The sequence below is a fragment of the Ambystoma mexicanum genome, chromosome 12, assembly GCF_040938575.1.
Source record: "Ambystoma mexicanum isolate Mex_15411 chromosome 12, UKY_AmexF1_1, whole genome shotgun sequence".
Classification (NCBI taxonomy): Eukaryota; Metazoa; Chordata; class Amphibia; order Caudata; family Ambystomatidae; genus Ambystoma; species Ambystoma mexicanum.
The window spans coordinates 492,584,204-492,602,940 of record NC_090936.1 but is presented as its reverse complement, the minus strand read 5'-3'; the positions used below and the strand labels follow the sequence as shown (position 1 = coordinate 492,602,940).

General features: G+C 49.9%; 1 protein-coding gene across 1 annotated transcript in view; it reads left to right on the top strand.

Annotated features, from left to right (window-relative positions):
• Positions 1–18,737, top strand: part of NUP205 (nucleoporin 205) — a 1,887,652-nt gene that overhangs the window by 408,521 nt on the left and 1,460,394 nt on the right. The gene's annotated exons all lie outside the window — the stretch shown is intronic.

Here is an 18,737-nt window from a genome sequence, read left to right as displayed (position 1 = left end):
TACCTATTATTCCTCTTCTCTCTACTCCTGTGACTTTTTAGTCACATAGACAATCTCCTAGTTATGGCTGTTGGCAGTGGACGTGTTCTATACCGAAAGCGGTGTACATCGCCTCAGTAGTGCACAATAGGGGTACGCAAGTACCAACTTGGGGCCTTCTTTCTTTTTTCACCATTATTATCGTGGTTGTCCTTTCTTATCCCTTCTTCTACCATTCTGTGTGTGTGTGTGTGTGTGTGTGTGTGTGTGTGTGTGTGTGTGTGTGTGTGTGTGTGTGTGTGTGTGTGTTTTTTTTCCCTTTGGCGGGAACCCTTGGGTATCCTCGCATAGCCTCCAGATTGTCCAAGCAGGCGGAAGTGGGGGAGGAGTTTTCCACCCCCTGTCCTTTGCCTGCCAGAGTGCCTGAATAGGACGAGCTCCCACAGGGGGTCTGGTCTGTCTGTCCTGATTGGATAGCTAAACGCCCCTTTCTGTAAAATGCTGAGCGAGACTACAGAGGAGTGTGTGCTGAAACTGTATAAAAGGTGAGGCTTCTGGAGTGAAAAACAAGTGGACCACTGGAAGCTGAAGTAACTGAAAAAGAAGACGACCAGAGACGCCTGCAGACCCTTTGCAACACTGTGAAGCGACCACTGCTGTCCTGACCCCGTTTTCTGTGCGACAGAAGAGGACAACTCCTTTTTGCCTGGTGGAAACAACCACTCCCAAAACTAACTTTGAATTGAGCCATCTCCCGAAGTCCTAGCAGCTTCCAGAGCTGCGGAACCACAATACTGGGAGACCTGTTGCCCTTTTCGAGTGCTTCTTTGTGGAAAGGCCGTATCCGTCCAAATCTTTGCTGATCAGAGATCCGTTCCAAATCGCCCAGACCCCCTCAACAGAGTATGCAACAGCAGAAAGTGAAGAAGATTGACCGGACGATTCGTGTCCTTTGTTGGTGCTGCAGTAAAGTTCCAAAACCGCAGAGTGAACCATGACATTGCTGAAAGTCTTACCCCAGATTCTCCCTCGAAACTGCTGCTGAGAGATCCCTTCCGTTGTCCTGCCTTCAGTCATCAGATCAAAGAATCCAGAGGTGGGGTCCAGAGCTACAACATCGCAGAGCATCCAGCACGAACATTTTCTTCTAAGCTTCTGTGTGGAAAAAGTTAGTGCTTACCTGATTCCATGTCGCTCCAGAACGTTGGGGGGCACCTAGAGGTGTCCAGGGTCACCCCCTCTTACCTCCAACTCAAGCCACTGCTTGTGTACCTCCATTGAGTCCTTTTACAGGTCTCCCTTGTTAGTTAACTTGCTGCTTCTAACACAATAGAGACTGGAAGAAATCCTCAGGAACTCTTTGTATTGTGCTGTGTGTCAAGAGTTTGAGCCCTCTCCGAACTGCCTTCAGCTAGGGTTGCGTTTTTGGACTTAAGACGTGCTGTATGAAGAAACCCTCTCTAGAACCTTGAACCAAGCTAATTTTACACCAACTAACCATTTTCCTTCCTTTAAGTAACTTTACTATATGTGTTTGCAGAATAAATGTATCACCGTTGTAAGGAACTCATGGTGGCAGCAGTAAAGACACACAAGTGATCACAGTTCAAGGATGTTTATTAAACTGTATGCTGGTTGGAGAAATGTCGAAACCTAAATCCAAGATGGGAGCCAACTTCGACCGTCAAATGAAAAAAAGGCACTCTTAGTGGCATTGTCAAATAAAAAGGGCCTATACTAACAAAACTATTGCCAAACCTTACAGCTAATACAAAAAGGGTGTGGGATAGTTTTCAAGAAAAGAAAGAAGTGTTCACAAATAATATGTCAGGATGTGGTTGCTTGGGTCTCCCTTCCCCACGTTTTGAGCAAAGGGTAAAGTGTGATCTTGGAGCACAGTGCACTCTCGAGCTTCCCCCAAACGAGACGACAGTTTCACTTGTAGCTATCAGGGCGGTCGATGGCCAAGTCTCGTTTCTCTTCAAAGTCTCTTGCCTTCGAGGGCCTGACGCATGAAAATAAAAGTTCCAAAATGAACGTTGGGTGATAGTTTCACTCCTGGACCCCCTCTTTTGGGCGCAGACCCTTCTCGAATCTCCACCGGGTTCCCTATGGCTCTCGATTGGTGTGTTAATGGTTCACCCTCGGGTCCACCTCTTCTGGGTGCTGACGATTGTTCCTCGTTTTGTTAGGTGATGGCTTTTTCTGCACCTGGATCTTTCCTATTGCGAGTATGGTTCCCCAAAACAGTTCCTATCAGTATCAGGGCCTTTGGTGGTTGTCTCTCCTGGTTCTGAGGGCCTGATAGGTTTACAAAAACAACTAACAAACAAAAAGTTCTGTTCTGCGTATTTCTCGGGTGATGGCTTCAACCCTGGGTCCCCCTCTTCCGGGTGCAGACCCCTCTTTGCTGTCAGCCCCCCTCCACCGGGTTCATTATGACTTTTCCAGCTTTCACCAATCTCAATGTATTTTTAAACCGTTGCAGTGGACATCCCTCTGGAATCAAATGCTCATGAATATTCCCTGTCAGGCCAAGAATCCTCAGTAAAAGAAATAACACTTTCACTTAAAAACGGTATTTCGGGGGGGTGAGGGGGCGTGGCCAAGAGCGCCGGCGAAGCAATATTCTCTTCTGATGGCCTCCGTGGGGGACCCAGTGCAGCGTAGCTTTTGATAACATGTTGGCGGTCCACTACTGCAGCACTACGCCTTGTCCGATGTAGGAAGGTCCCGTGCACCTCCGGACGAATTTCCAGCTCCTGGCAGACCCGGAATTCTTTAATTTGAGCGCGATGAGAGCAGCGCCGCACCTCTCCAAAATGGCGGGCGGAGCTGGGAGGCGGCCCTGGGACACGGTCTGCTCTCCTGCGGCTTCCCCCCTCTCCTTGAGGGCTTCAGTGGCAACGACTCACCTTCCTGGTGCCCCCTAAATCTCCCCCCCCCCCCTTCCGGGGGGCCCGACTATACCGCCATCCATGGCCTGCCCAGTGGGAAGAATGCCTGTGGGGATTGGTGCCGCCGCCCCTCCGCAGTCACGGCGAGTGGGTGCTGCGGGGCGGAGGGCGAGTGGGAAATACGCTGCTGCGGCCCGCGTCCTGGAGTGGGGCCTGACACTGGGGCCGTGGCGGAGGAGCTGCCCCCCTCTTGAACGCCCATAGCTGAGGGCGCGAAGTCGGGGCCAGGGAGGTCCCCGACCCCCAGCATTAACATAAGGGGGGGTGACATCCCCAAGTGATTACACGGCTGCAGCCACAATGCCACAAATCAGAACCACCACCAGCAGGAGGGCCCCCGACCACGCCAGCCGTATTCCACGGCTTGAAGGGCCCATTGCTGTAGCTGGAGCTGTCAGGGGGCCCAACAAGAGAGAGGCTCCCCTGCCCACTCATCAACCCTCCTCCCCACCATCTGCAGACTCACGTTCCAGGGCTCCCCTCTCCAAATGTACCAGGTTATCTCCCTTCTCACCCTGCAGAGGAGAAGAACCCTTCGACCATTAATCCTCTCCTGCAGGACTACCAGAACCGCTACCAATGGCTCTTCCCAACGGCACTGCAATTTTCTTATAAAGGCGCGCTACGGAGAATTAACCACCTAGAGGATGCAGAAACAATCCTACATCCTGGCTCACCTGAAAACTCTCAATCAGATGCCTGAAGGCGTGGAGGGAGAATCTGTACCCGCGCTGCCGAAGCCAAGAAGGGCCTCCTGGTCTAAAGTACATAAGAACAGGAGGGGGCGATGATCCGCTGAGACACTCCCAGTAAACTTACACCATGGCATTTGAAACTTAGTGAAGCCACACATGAAATATGAGAGGCTGCCCATAGCCCATGCCCACTTCCAGGGTACACTCCACCATGAAGTCCTTGGAAGGGAACACAGTCACCCTAGCCATGTTGGCGAGGGGGGAACTTTTGGCCCAGTTGGCCAGGGAGACAGCCAACCCCAAAATGTCGGCTCCCCGTACAGTTAGAGTTTTGGTCGCCCGTTGGAGACCGAAGCTACCTCTTGTGGTTAAAACCCAGCCCTCCTGTTGGAGACCTGGGCAAAAATCCCCAGAGCAGTGAGTAACTACAGCCTCTCCAAAATGATGATTGATTCATACTCGTCTAACCCCCCCGCCACCAACCGCCCCGCCCCCCCTCGAATCCAGCAGCGGCTGCGCTACCCGCCCAGATCATCACACCTTAAGATTTGTCTCCTTTAACGTCGGAGAACTGAACTCCCCTGCCCCCCTCCGCCCACCCCCCACAAGCGTAGATCTATCTTACAAAAGCTTGAGGATGAAGATGCTGCGGTGGTTCTGCTGCAGGAAACCCACCTATTACTGGTGGTTGTGGGTGCCTACGCTCACGACAATTCCCAAGGCAACTCTTTGCCTCAGGCGTCATCAAGAAAGTGGGGACAGTGGTTCTCTTTAGGAAGGGGCTAAACTCCCAAATTCTGGAACCAAAACTCTGCCCAGAGGGGCGATTTGTGGCGGTGAAATGCCTACTGCTGGGCCAGCAATTTCATCTCGGTGTACGCCCCAAACAGGGGTCAAGTTGCCTTCTATAAGGCTCTAGGTGCCACTTTGTCTCCCTTTATAGAGGGCCAAACGGTAATGGGGGGGTGACTTCAATGGAGTCCCAGATCCCATAAAGGACAAATCGCACCCACCCTCCCCCGGGGACTTCATGCTGGCTCTTGGACTGCTACGCCTATTTAGAACCCTAGAGGTGGTGGACTCATGGCGGGTGCTTGATCCCTCAGAGAAAGACTTTTCCTTTTATTCCTATATCCATACAACTTTCTCGAGAATCAATCTCCTTCTGACATCCCCGCAAGTACTCGCCTATGCCAATGAGGTGTCCATTGAATCGAGGATCTTATCCGACCACGCCCCGGTAACCCTGGAGATTCGCGTACATGAGCCAACCCCCACTGCTCGACACAAATGGACCCTATACGACCCGATAATTAACGAGATGCTGCTAAAAGACGCAATAGCAACGTCAATTAAGAATTTCTCAAAGAGAACCCTAGCGAAGACACCTTCCTAGCAAATACATGGGATGCTATGAAAGCACTAATCTGAGGAGAGTTGATAGTGCGAGGAGTGGCGTACCACAGGAGCAAGCGGCAAACTCGCCAGACCCTTGAGGAAGATCTCCGGAAAGCAGGAGACTCTCAAAGAAAAGGGCTGGTCCCCAAAGACACAACGAGCTATCCGTACTGGACGGAAAAAGATCAAAGCCCACTACGCCGAGCATACCGCACAAATACTGGCGAAAGCCAGCCAATTTTCTTATGATAAGAACAATAAAGCGAACAAACTACTGGTGGCTAAACTTGCCAAAATAAAAAGCAGCAATACAATCATTGGACTATGGGATCCGCAGGGCAGAATACAATACTCTGAACTGGAAAAACTACAGCTGGCAACGAATCACCTGGCACAAGTGATGGCCGCACCATCACGAGACCTGAAGGAGCAGACCAAATACTTGCAGAAAGCGGCCCTTCCCCGACAGAGTGACTCAGCCCGAGATATCCTTGCCTCGCAGATCTTAGGCGAGGAAGTGGAGGCGGCCATAAAATCCCTTAAAACCCGAGCCCCTGGCCCTGACGGATATTCCACCAGATTCTACAAGATTTTTAGGCCCCAACTGCTGACATCATTAGTCAAGCTCTTTAACTCCTTTAAGAACACAGGCGCAGTAACCCCCTCTATGCAAGAATCTATTACCGTCCTTCTACCCAAACCTTGGGGGGACCCGAGGAACCCGGCCTCCTACAGACCAATTGCCCTACTGAACATTGATGCCAACATTTATTCTAAGATCCTTGCGACGCGCCTTTCACACATACTGCCTGACATAATCCACCCTGACCAGACCGGGTTCATTAGGAAAAGGTCCATGGGTAATAATATCCGTAGAGCACTGGACTTGGTGGACCTGGCCACCCAGGACTCCCAAGGGCTAGCACTTCTGGCTCTCAACGCCACTAAAGCATTTGACAAGGTGGACTGGACCTTTATGAGGCTTACCCTGAAGGCCTTTGGGTTCGGGCGGAATTTCGAGTCATGGTCCTGGCGAACAAGTCACGAAAGACAAAGACCACCTGAGAATCAATGGCACCCTTTCCGATCACCCTGACCTGTGGGACTAGGCAAGGATGTCCGCTATTCCCACTCCTATTTGCACTGATTATGGAACCCTTCGCCCAAAGAATCGGGCTGCATAACCTTATCAAGGGTCTCAAAGTGGGCCCCTCGCAACATAAAATTGCCCTGCACGGAGACAACGTCTTGCTCACTATCTCTGAGCCCCGTACCTCACTGATACATGCCCTAGCCGAGATAGATAGCTACGGAAGGGTCACTGGCTTCTCCATAAATTTTAATAAGTCTGCTGCCCTGGGGATTGGCCTAACCTCAACAGAGCGGGAAGCCCTGATCCCGCTGTGTCCTATTCAGTGGAAGACTAAGACAATCTCCTGCCTGGGTATCCAAGTCCAGGGGAACCTGAGGAACATGTATCTCGTACATTTCCCCCCACTTTTTAAAGAACTGGAAGATGACCTGAAGCACTGGAAGTCCCAGGAAATATCACTAATGGGCCGCATCACCGCTTGCAAAATGAAACTCCTTCCCAGATTTCTATATGCCTGTTAATCTTTCCCGGTCCCAATCCCGAAGCCAGCCCTCCGCGACTTGCAGAGGAAAATGCTACGATTCCTCTGGAGGGGGAAAAAAGCCCAGGATCCCCCAAAAAACAATGCAAGGTAATGCTAGGCTAGGCAGTCTGGGGTCCCTGACCTGCAAGGATACCAGATGGCAGCACAATTGGCATGCATTCAATCATGGCAGGTATCCTCTGACTGACCCAGATGGATGGAGCTCGAACAGTCCTGCTCGTCTTTCTCCCTACGTTTTCTTCCACAAATCGTACCCCCAGTGCGGCAGAAATGGGAGAAACTTCTGCTATCCACTAGACACACTATAGGCTCTTGGGACAGAGCCCTGAAGCAGAAGGGGATCCCTAAAGGACTGAGCCCCTCATCCCTGGTGTTCCATAACCCGGCCTTCTCACCCGGGGCAAATCCCCATAACTTTAAGAACTGGATTTCAGGGGGTCTGGAGTCTCTGGGCCAGCTGTTTGTAGGGGGGGAGCCTCGCACCTTTGAACAATGCAAGGAAGCCTTCCGGCTCCAGGAAAGAGACAGGTTCTCCTACATTCAGCTCCGCCACTGGTGCTCCCACCCACAAACCCGCCAAGCAGCAACCTGCCCCCCTATGGCCCTGGAGCTGACCCTCACGGATCTCCCGGCTCGAAGTAAGATCTCCACTTCCAGGGAGACTTCCTTGCCTCCAAAACCTGATGCATGGCACAGTGGGAGGCAGACCTGGGCCACCCTATAGAAGATCAGACTTGGGTAGATATATGGACCTGCACCCACTCATCTGCCTGCGTTACTAACAGGGAAATGTGCCTACAAAATCCTGCTGCGCTGGTACTTGTCCCCCCCACCCCCCCTTAGGCTCCACCATATGAACCAGGCACTCGACCCGGCTTGCTGGAGACCATGCAGTCATCCGGGGTCCTTTTTCCACATGTGGTGGACTTGCCCAAAAGCCCAACAATTCTGAAAGCAATGCCTAGCCACCATTTGAAGGGATCACCCAAACAACGCTTCCACTAGAACCCAAACCTGTCCTTCTGGGCACCCCAGTTCCCGGGATCTACCCAAGGTCCAAAGCCAAAGCTAAGCTTCTGTCTCAATGCCGCCTGGCAGGAAGAATAACGATCGCCCGCTCATGGAAATCCAAGGAGGGCTCGCTCATGCCCCTTTGGTGGATAAAATATGGGACATAGTAATCGCAGAGAAGGTAACAGCAGCCAGGGCAGGGCTCCTCCACCTTTTACAGAATATTTGGGGCCCATTGTTTGATTATGACTTGAAATTTCCAGCTTTAACCTATCAACCCCAACAGGCCAGAAGCATCCTAGACAATGGGGGCACACTCCGGGGGGGGCCAGAAGGGGGGGTAGGAGAAATGAAGCAAGAGGGGAAGCCCTGGATTTATGAAACTTTGATCCGGGCAGGCAACCACAGAGGGGGTGTAAAGGGAAGGAAGAACTGAAATGTTGAGTAGATGCATAACCATATTTTTTTTGTACCACTCTGCCTTGGTTTGAAATAAAAATATTTTTTTAAAAACTGTACTTCGCCTCTAAACCAATCACTCTACTCTGGGTCGTACTGCCCTCAGCCAATGACTGCCATCTCCTTAAGCCCCTCCTCTGTCTGCCATCTTCAGATTTTTACCGCACGTTCAAGTGTTGGGAGTCCTCGTGTTTTGCTCTGTGAGCTATTCTACGTTTTTCGCTGTTAGGCAGAATTGCATGCAGTACCCTCTGGGACCACCACATACTATTAGGACTACAGGTGTAAGCAAAACCAACCTTTGATATAAGTCTGTACTACACAGGTTTTGATATCGAGCTGAGCAGCCTGGATTATCTCAAGAGGGAATGTGAGCAGTAAAAGGATGTTACACAGAGATCTTAAAATCAGTGGTTCAAGTAGACACTTGCACTCAAGGTTTCTTGGTAAAAGACTTATTAATTTATAACAGTCATTTAGAATACATTCACTAGAAGGAGGCAACTTAATGTCATACACACATAAGCTTCAATACCAAGCCAATACATTTCTGTGTAAATTGGGCTCCCCTGAAATAGGAGCAAAATGGCATTTCATTTACTTTAAATGGGAGTAAAAAAGGCACACGTTAATAAAATAGAACACAAATACTTTCTTAGGCAGTGCAAATAGTTTCAGTTCACTAGAGGACTTGATTCAGTTCAAAAGGCCTAGGCCAAAGTCAATGGGCTAGTGTCTTGGATAGGAAAGAGCAGTTCTTGTAGTGAAACAGTAAAGTCTTTGCCAAAGTTCTCAGCAGGCTGTACGAAAAAGAATCATATGTTGGGTCACAAGCTGATTAGGCCTGCAAGTTGGGAAAGTTTCACAAACTTTCACTGCAAGTGGTAAGTTCTCTCAATCGGGTTGGCACAAAAGATGCAGCTGAAGACGTTGGTTCCTGGCAATTCCTGCAGATCTCGCTGTTCCTGAGCCTCAGTTGTGGGGAAAAGAGGGAGGACGACGGCAGGGGGATGGGGGAGGGGGGGCTCCTGCACTTCACGGGAACTGGTCAAACAAGCTGGCAAAATGGATGATCTTCGGTTCGAGCAGCTGTCGTCAAGCATACAAGCTGGTGTCCTTCCGCCTGGTTAATCCTAAACAGCTCTGAGAATGGTGTCCAGGTGGCTTATGAGTTGATTGGTCCCACCAACTCAAAGGAAGTCGTCCTTGAAGGGGCTTCTCTGTCGAGATCAAATTGGCAATTCGGACCTGCAGCAGGGCTTCACTGGGCAAACCAACGGTCCAGGAGTTGCAGCAGCCCTCCTATTCAAGCTCTTCTTCGGTTCTTTCGTTCCAGTGGTCGACTCTGCTTTCCAGTCCAAGAGACTCGCCTTTTAAACAGTTATCCCTTTCATTCCAGCCTAGATGTCACTCGCCCAGCAGGGTGGCTGTCGTTGCCAGACAGTCACCCAACCAATCACGCCAGAGTGCATTTGGGTCTCCTAGGAGACTAAGCACAGGGAGTTTGGGGCACCTCCCTCACTTCCTGCCCACCCCAGACTCAGGCGCCAGAGGCGGGCTTCAGTCCTGAATCCCGCCAAAGGCATAGAAACAAAGGGACCAAACCTGCTTTGGCATGCAGAGACAAACACTAGAAGGATCTTTCCAAAAGAAATGGTGAAAAAGAAAGACCGGGACCTGTTTAAACAAAGGGGCTTAAGGCGCTATCTTGAAAAACATGGCTCCGGCGATTTCTAGCTACCGGTGTTCACTGTCGGGAAAAATCATGGTAGTTCATTGTGAAACCACTGCCACTAGCCATTTCGATAGGAAAGGGTAGCATTTGACTGCTACATGAGTTTCTAGGCACAGGGCATACTAGGTAACCCCTCCAGCACTCTATAGGAAGATAGTGTGTGCTGGGTCTAGGAATTTAAAAAGACTAGTAAAGTCAATTTTACTTACATTCTCTGGGAAACAGTAGTTTATCCCAGAGAAGGTATTTAAACCTTTTGGATGTCTAAAAGACATCCCTGTGTCACTGCACTGAGGGTGCTGTGTAACACACATGAAAAGATGATGCCCATGGAGTTATCTAAAACTCCATAATCAAAGAAAACAAGAGTAAAACACACATCAAAATACATGAGTGGGGAAAAAGGCTCTCACTCATTCCAGGTAAAAGAAAAATCAAGTCCTCAAAATATAGCAACGTTGCTGGGGGTCTCTAAGGTGAAGGGAATTGGCACATTTGTGAGAATTCTCCCGAACACTCGCTTTTTCAATTAAAAGTCCTATTTTTGTCAAACGGAGCCCGTGTGCGCTTTCTCTCCAGCGGCCAACAAGCGGGGATCCATTTGTCAGTTAATTTCAGCACCCCTCGAGTGCAAAAATCATCAAAGTTTCATCAAAGATTCCAGAAGGCCATCCGGCTTACTCCGCACTCCAGACCATGTCAGAAGAGAAGAAAGGGGGAAGCTCCCTTTTCAAGCTCTGCTCCAGCTGCTGACAGTGTAGAGGACAAACGACTTCAGTGCCTCTGTCTCCATCTGGACCACAGGGAATCGCATTGTGAAATCTGCCTGGGGTTCTCCAAGAAGGATCGTCACAGTAGACTAGCGGAGTGGCTCAGCGCCAACGCCTCAACCGCGTGCGCCAAGCAGGGGCATGCCTCACCCAAGACCGACTGGTCTGAGGTGTGGGCTTCTAATTCCTTTGAGGGCACCCCATCCGTGGGGGCCCAAGAGAAGGCCAAGCACTGCAAGTCAGTTTCCGTTGGGGTCACCGCGCAAGTGGCTCCTGTGATGGGCGGGGCGCTTTCATCTTCACCATCTGCCCCCATCTCCAGCCATCGATCCAGCTCCTCCTCAAAGAGGAAATCGGCTTACCCGGCAAAGGTACAAGAAAAGGCGACCGACCTGCCCCAGAAGGCCCAGGCGGTCCGGGTGAAGTCTTCAACAATCAAGTTGGTGATGGCTGCCCTCTCGATGGCCAAAGGAGTTGACAGTCAAGGAAGCCCTGGCAGTGTCCAGAGTATCCCTTCCACACCCCTGAGACGGAAGGCCTTGGCCAGGTCGATGGAGAAGACACCGGAAAAAAGGATGTCAGCGTTAAGCGCTTACCAGACAGTTTAGGATGCAAAAAAGGGGGAAGAGAAGAGGAGGCCTCAGGACAGGCCGTGCTACAGGACGAGGAAGACCAGGAGTCCATACACACGATCCAGGAGAACTTGAAGGGAAGAAAGACGACGATGCGGCATATTAGGCCTACCACTGCGACCCCGCAGAGAGATGAATCACTGGACATCCTTTCGACCCTATACACCTTTGTGTCGGAGATTCAGAAAAGGATGCCGAGGACACCGGCCCCAGTGGTCCCGGAGCAACCTCCGGTGAAAAGTACTACATGCCTTCTTCGCCTAGGGACCTGGACATGGCCACAGCGACTACGGACTGCACCACGGTGGGCGGTTCACTGCAGCCAAGGGCTTCTCCACCGGACGAGGTGGGGTTGTTCCATGCCATGGTTGCCAGATCGTTCTAACTCTTCAAACTGACGCCAGAAGAGACCAAGAAGGAAGGTTTCCTCTACCAACGACGCAAGGCCAAGAGGAAGACCATCATGGCTGTGCCCCTCCTGGATGATGTTTGGGGCGATCTTTGATGAGGAATCGGGCCACACCCCAGCCAAGAAGAATAGAAAAGTACTGGGTGCCAGAGTCCGCGCCCAAGTGCCTACAATCGCAGCCATCTCCGGACTCCATGGTTTTGGCGGCAGCAGAAAAGTCGTCTAACCCCTAGTCTTCATCCTCTGTCCCTCCAGATAGCTAGGGGAAGAAGTTAGATGCCATGGGAAGAAAAGTAATCTACTCTGCGGCATTGACAGTTATGGTGGCCAACGCACTTGCAGTCCTGGCCAGGTATGACTGGGAGTTGGCCTCGATTCTGGAGTTCCTTCCCAACGACAATCGGATCGAGGCGATCTCCATCCTCCAGGAAGGGGAGGTGGCATCAGACTGTTAAGCAAGATTGTATGCAGTACCAATAGGGTGCACTACAACAGCGCAGACCTCCTGGCAGTAGTAACCCAACTTTTGGAATAAGTCTGTACTACACAGCTTGGTAGTGTGGACGAGTAGCCAGGCTCATCTCAAGAGGGGTCAATGTGAGCTGTAGGGTAATTGAACAGAGGTTCACAGTGACCGGTATTTAAGCAAACACTTACACACAGGGTTTCTTGATAAACACTTGTTAATTTATTTACCAGTCAGTTAATATAAGCCTTCTTTAGAAGGGAGCACTGTAAAACAACACACAAGTATACTTCAGAATCAGTAAATACCCATTTTATTTAGGATGGCATAGAGCAGAGACCTACCTCACAGGTGACCTCAATTGTTAGGGTGCTGTTGACATTAATGTATTGCTGTTGGCATTTAGAATTACTTAAGAGCAAGTAAAAAGGGAAAAGATTATTAGAGCAATCAAGACACCACAAATATTTCTTAAGCAGGCAGATACTTTTAGGTCCCCCAATCATTCAGTTAAAACAGGTTAACCCAAAGTCAATAAACAAGAGTCTAGATGGGCTGAAGCACTTCTTTGGCGGTAAGTAGAAAAGTCTTTGCACAATGTTTCAGAAGTCTTTGAAGAAAAAGATGAATCAATGTAGAGCCACAAGCTGATTAGACTTGTGAGGGTAGAAGATGCACGCAACTCTGCAGCAAGAGGTAAATTCTCTTAGACTTTGTACAGTACCTTTAAAATGAAGAAAAGATGCAGCAGATGACTCCTGTTCCTGTGCAGCTCTGCAGATCTCACTGTTCTTGGGCCTCAGTTGTGGGAACAAGAGGGAGGATGTGGGGGGACCCCTGCAATGCACTGGGACGGTCAAAACACACAAACTTCACTTTCAGTGGCTGTTCAGTGTTTGATCATCTCGTGTCTACCACAAATAGCAACATTGCGGTTCCTGGCTGTCGAAATTGACTTTCCTTGCTTCTGGTGTCCCGCACTCTATTGAGGGAGCTCGGGCACGGTCAGTCCTGCTTCCTGGGAGTCCGGAGGATCTTCCTGGAGCTCTTGGCCAACTTAAAAGCAACGCACACAAACTGGCTCTACGGTTTCCAGGAGCAACTTTGTGGAAATTCAACCAGCTCCGAGATGGATGTCCAGGTGGCTTACTTTGGAGTTGATTGGTCCCACCAACTTAAGGGGAGAAGTCGTCCTTGCAGGGGCTTCTCTTTCGATGCGAACTTGGCGTTTCGGCACTGCAGCAGGGCTTTACTGGGCAAACCAACGGTCCAGGTGTTGCAGCAGGCGTCCTCTTCAAGTTGTTCTTCGGTTCCTTCATCCAGTGGTCGACTTTGCCTACCAAGCCAAAAGACTCGCCTTTTATACAGTTCTCTCCCTTTCATTCCAGCCTAGCTGTCACTCACCCAGCAGGGTGGATGTCCTTGCCGGACAGTCAGCCAGCCAATCCTCAGAGTGAATTTAGGTCTCCTATGAGACTAAGTACATGGAGTTTCGGGCGCCTCCCTCACTTCCTGCCTACCCGAGACACCCTGGAGCCAAAGGCGGGCTTAACTCAAGAATCCCGCCAAAGGCAAAGCGAACAAAGGGACCGAACCAAAGTGACCCACCCTGGTTTGGCACACTGAGTAAATCTCAGGAAGGACCTTTCCACAAAGAAATGGCAAAAAAAGACGACCGGGGCCATTTTGACAAAAATGTCACTCTTGGGTGCTTTATTGCAGCTGCAAACGCAGCCCGCGGTAAAGGCACACCACAGTAGTAAAAACAAAACCACTGCCACCAGCCATTCAGTGAGGAAAAGGTAACATGAAAATGTTACATGACAAGCTAGAAAAAGGGGATACTGGGTAACCCCTCCAGCACCCTATTGTAAGATAGTGTGGGCTGGGTCTAGAAAGTCAGAAATGGAAGTAAAGTCAATTTCACTTTTACTGCTCTGGGAAACAGTTTCTCAGAGAAGGTATTTCAACCTTGGGAAATCTAAGAGACTTCCCTGTGTCACTGCACTAAAGGTGCTGTATGACACAATGTAAAAGATGATGCCTATGGAGTTTGTCAGACTCCATAACTAAAAGAAACTGTACAAAAATCACATAAAAATATATATGAGAGTGGGGAAAAGGGTCTCACTCTCTCCAGGTTAATCCAGCAAAGTTGCTGGGGTTCTCTTAGGTAGAGGGAATTGGCACATTTCTGAGAATTCTCCCTAACACGGTCCATGCCTTCACAGTGGCCTTGGACACCGTTCACGGAGTTCTGGCAGATGGGGAACAGTGTCTGCCTCTGTGGCTGGCTGAAAGCCACCAACTTTCACCAAGAGGTCCAAATGAGGTTGCTGGACAGGTCCTTCGGGGCAACCTCTTTGGGAAGGCCATCAAGTCTTTTCAGGCCATTAAAACTGATACAGTAATGGCCCGTGCCCTGGGCCCTCTTCAGCAACACTTCTCTTCCTTTCGCGCCTCCGGCGGGAAGCCCGGCAGATCTTTGAAAGATTTTGGCGGAGGGTCCTCTTCGTACCGTCAACCCGCCTGGTCCATGACCTAGGTCTGCAGAGGCCGTTTGAAGGCTTTTGGTGAAGGTAGCCATTGTTGTCGCCCCCAAGGTGGCACATAGGGTCCCCACCCATGCACCCCAGTGGGAGGCCGGCTGGCGGGCATCGTCAGCGAGTGGAGGAAGATCTACACTGACTGCTGGATGCTCTCGCCCTCGGGAACACCCTAGAGTTCCGGCAGAAGTGTCCACAGATACCTCCGGTGGCCCGACAGGAGCAGCACATCCCTCAGTTCCTGCAGGAAGTACGGGCCATGATAAGAACAGGTGGGATAGAGCTGGTTCCAAACCGACTCCAGGGCTCCGAAGTCTACTCCAGATAATTCTTGGTAAAGAAGAAAACCGGGGGCTGGAGGCCCATTCTAGACCTGGCGTGTCTCAACAAATACCTCAAGTATGAAAAATTCAGGATGGTCACGTTGCAGAACATGCTCGGCCAACTGGAGGAAGGAGACTTCTTGACGTTGCTGGATCTGGAGGACGCGTACTTCCATGTCCCCATTCACAAGAAGCATCACAAGTTCCTGTGCTTTGTGGTACAGGGAAGACCCTACCAATTCAAGGCCCTCCCCTTTGGACTGAAGTCGGCGCCCAGGCTGTTGCTGGCGCCATTGGCGGCCCATCAATGTCTCCAAGGAATACACGTGTACCCGTACCTCGACGACTGGCTGAACCGGGCAAGGTCAAGGGAAACGGCCGTAGAGCACAGGTTGCAGATGCGACCCCTTCAGGAGTACCTGGACGCTCGCTGGTTCCAAGTGGGGCCCGCAAGTCATTCCTTCTGTACCTCAAGGGCAAAGTGGTGATGGTCTTCATGGACAAGACCACCACTATTTTCTACATGAGGAAGCAGGGAGGTACCCGATCCCCAGTACTCTACAGAGAGGCACAGGACTTGAGACACTGGGTTGTCGCCCCAGGATATCTTCCTTTCACCTGGCAGGAGTCAATGACACCATCGCCGCCTCCCTCAGCAGGTAGCTGCGCTCCTGCCACGAGTGGGAACTTCAACAGGATCATGTGGACCGCATCTTCCTCAATTGGGGCAGACCCCAGATTGATTTGTTTGCGACGGCGACGAACTCCAAATGCCAGAAATTCGCCAGCAGGTTCCACCACCCGAGGGCCATGCAGGACGCGTTCTCCTTCCCATGGGGACGGTCTGTTCCTATATGCGTTCCCTCTGCCTGTCCTAGATCTGGAGGGAGGTTTTCATTTCGGGAATGGATCTGGCTAGCCTCAGATCAGGTCTCTGATGATTAACGTACGGTACCAGATGATGAGCTGGCCAGGACCTTAAGATTCTCAATGAAGGACAACCTCCTTGCAGCACCTGAAAGTAACGATACACAGCAGGAGCAGCAGGTGAATGGACTTGGGGTGACCTTTACATCAGGTCCCATGCGATGCAGGCAAAACATAGGACTATGCCTTTGCAGTCCACTCTTTCCAACAGCGAAGAGCAGAAGCAGAGCCACGATCAACGTTGTCCCACAGTTAAATTGCCAAAGAATGAGTTAAAGAATAAGTATTGGTGAAGGCCAGCTCTCTTTCCAGTCAAAAAGAGGAGCCAGTGCTCAAGAAGAACAGAACATGGAGATGACAGATTTGAGGGTATGGCGGGGGGGCACCAGGACACTTTGTAGGTCTGTGAACTGACTTTTCCTGCCGTTTCAAGGGAGGGAATCACTAACCTGTTAATTTTGGTCAAATGAGAGGTAGAGCTTTGCATTGTGAAGTCTGGATGTTATGCAGAGTTTTGTGTTCTTGCTCCTCTCAATTGCCCTGGATTCTGGATCATTTGTTATTTGAAGAATGGCCTACGGTGGTGGTCCTGATATATATACAACTGCAGCTATCCCAGACCATCTATCATTCGACATGCAGCATTCAAAGGTTTTGGCTTCCATCCAATCTTAGATAGCCAGCAAGACTCCATTTGCGATTGGGAAGAAATGTGGATTATCGTTTCATGCAGCACCCTGACCCGCTTCAAAACAGTCCCCATTCATCCAGCTACCCTTTGTGAGCTCTGCTTAGACTCTTCGAAAGTTCATGGTCCTATGTAGACATTATTGTCTTCATAGTGCCAGGAAGACTGGCAAAAATGAGTGATCCAAGAAGACTGGAGGTAAACAATTAAGGGGCCATTTTGGCCAATACAAGGACAGAGGGCAACCTTGCAATTGGAAAGAAAGGTGCTCTGTAATGCACCATTAGAAAAAGTATCGATTGCCTTCCACCTCCATAAGTAGAATAGGGGACAGGTTCCCCCACTGCTAATGGCCCTAGGGAACATTAGTGTATCCCAAAAATGAGATCCGAGAAGTGAAGTTAAAAAAAACTCACTTGCCTGAAAACCAATCAGAAACACAGAATAGCCAGAAAATAAACTGAGGTTTATTCTAAAGTAAGGCTAGGAAAGTGGAAATTTAGAAACTCTTCCCTAAAGCGGTATCTGAGATGCTGGACAACACTGGAGCTACATAGGTGTAGCATTAAGGTGAAGTCTTTGAAATATGGGGAAGATGCTGCACATCTTCATTAGCACACTTAGAAACTAAAATGCAGATAGTGCTAGGCTCTAAATAAAACATTTCCACAGCCTGCCAGTGCAGTGTGCACAAAATACACACACAGAATGCAAAATCGATACATGTACGTCTCTTAGAGCCAGGATAGAGAGAGTTGTGTAGGGCAGAAATAATGAAAGAACCATACGAATGTATACATCATATTTCATTTCATAAGACCAACTGGATCCATTCGAGGCAAGCAGCAGCGCCACATGGAGCCAGTAAAACAAATTGTCAATTGGATGAGGAGCTAAATGCGTCCATTGAAGCCGGCCAACTCCCTATTTTTTGGGTCTGTGAGAAACCGGAGGGTATCTCACACCTACTCCCCTTGGATCCTCTTCTCAGATGGGCATGGAAAGGCCATCGTTCTTGGATCCTGACCCTGTTGGTGGAGATGCAAGGGGTGTTGGGCGGGGTGGGGTGGATTACCTTGGTTGAGGGTCCTTAGGGATTTGGGGAGAAGGATATCCGCATGTGACACATGGTATCCTCCCCTTTTTATAGGCTTTTGTAAACCCTCTCCCCTAATTTTTACCATTTATAGTTCTGTGACGAGCAAGAGGCGACTAAGAGTAGTGAACACTAATGTCCTTTCACCACACTGGTGCTGAGACGAAGAGGCATTCAGACTGCTGTGAGGACCAGGCATGTCCCAATAACTAAGGTCAGGCAAGTGAAACGAACTGTTCACACCTGCAGCTTGCTAAATGGTTGCAGGTGTATAAAAGAGTGAGAACCAGTTGGGCCGGAGAGCACAGTCATCCGAGGTCGAGCAGGCAGAATATGGGCCAGTGAAAAGGACTCCAGCAGCAGAGAAGCCAGAAAGACGCTGAGGCCATTGCAGGCCGCAAGAGGGTCTGGGGCTGCACACTGTCAGTTGCCTTGTGTTCCCCGTTGTGAGTGGGGAACACATAGATGCTGCAGACCGCTATAAGAGGAGCTGGAGAGGGTGAGCCTCGAATTGTGAATATGGCTCAATGGGTCGGATGACCAAATATGAACTATTGAATGAAAAACAAGTTGAAAAGCACTCAATAGGTTTTGAATTATGACCTAAAGAAAACGATGAGACTATTGCACAAATGAAACTGAAAGTTGAGTACATTTTGCGAATGTGAAGAATTAAAAGGAAAAGCATTTGCAAGCAAAGTGAAAAGAGCGAAAAGCAAAACATATTTGATAGTGTGAAAGCAAGGTGGTAACCAGGAGAAATACCACAAAGGAAATTGTGTGAGTCACATGTTGATAAAGGCAAGAAGCCATTAAAGTGAACCAGAAGTAGAAGTCGACGTATAATGCAGATAGGAAACCTGGGTTGTCAAGGAAGACTTATGAGAAAGAATGAACTGTTGTAAAGTGCCAAGGATTATCGGTTGCGTGACCTGTGATGGGTTGACTGTGTTGTCCGACAACTGCGCCTAGACTGAGGAACCCTTCCTTGGACTAAACCAAGAGAATT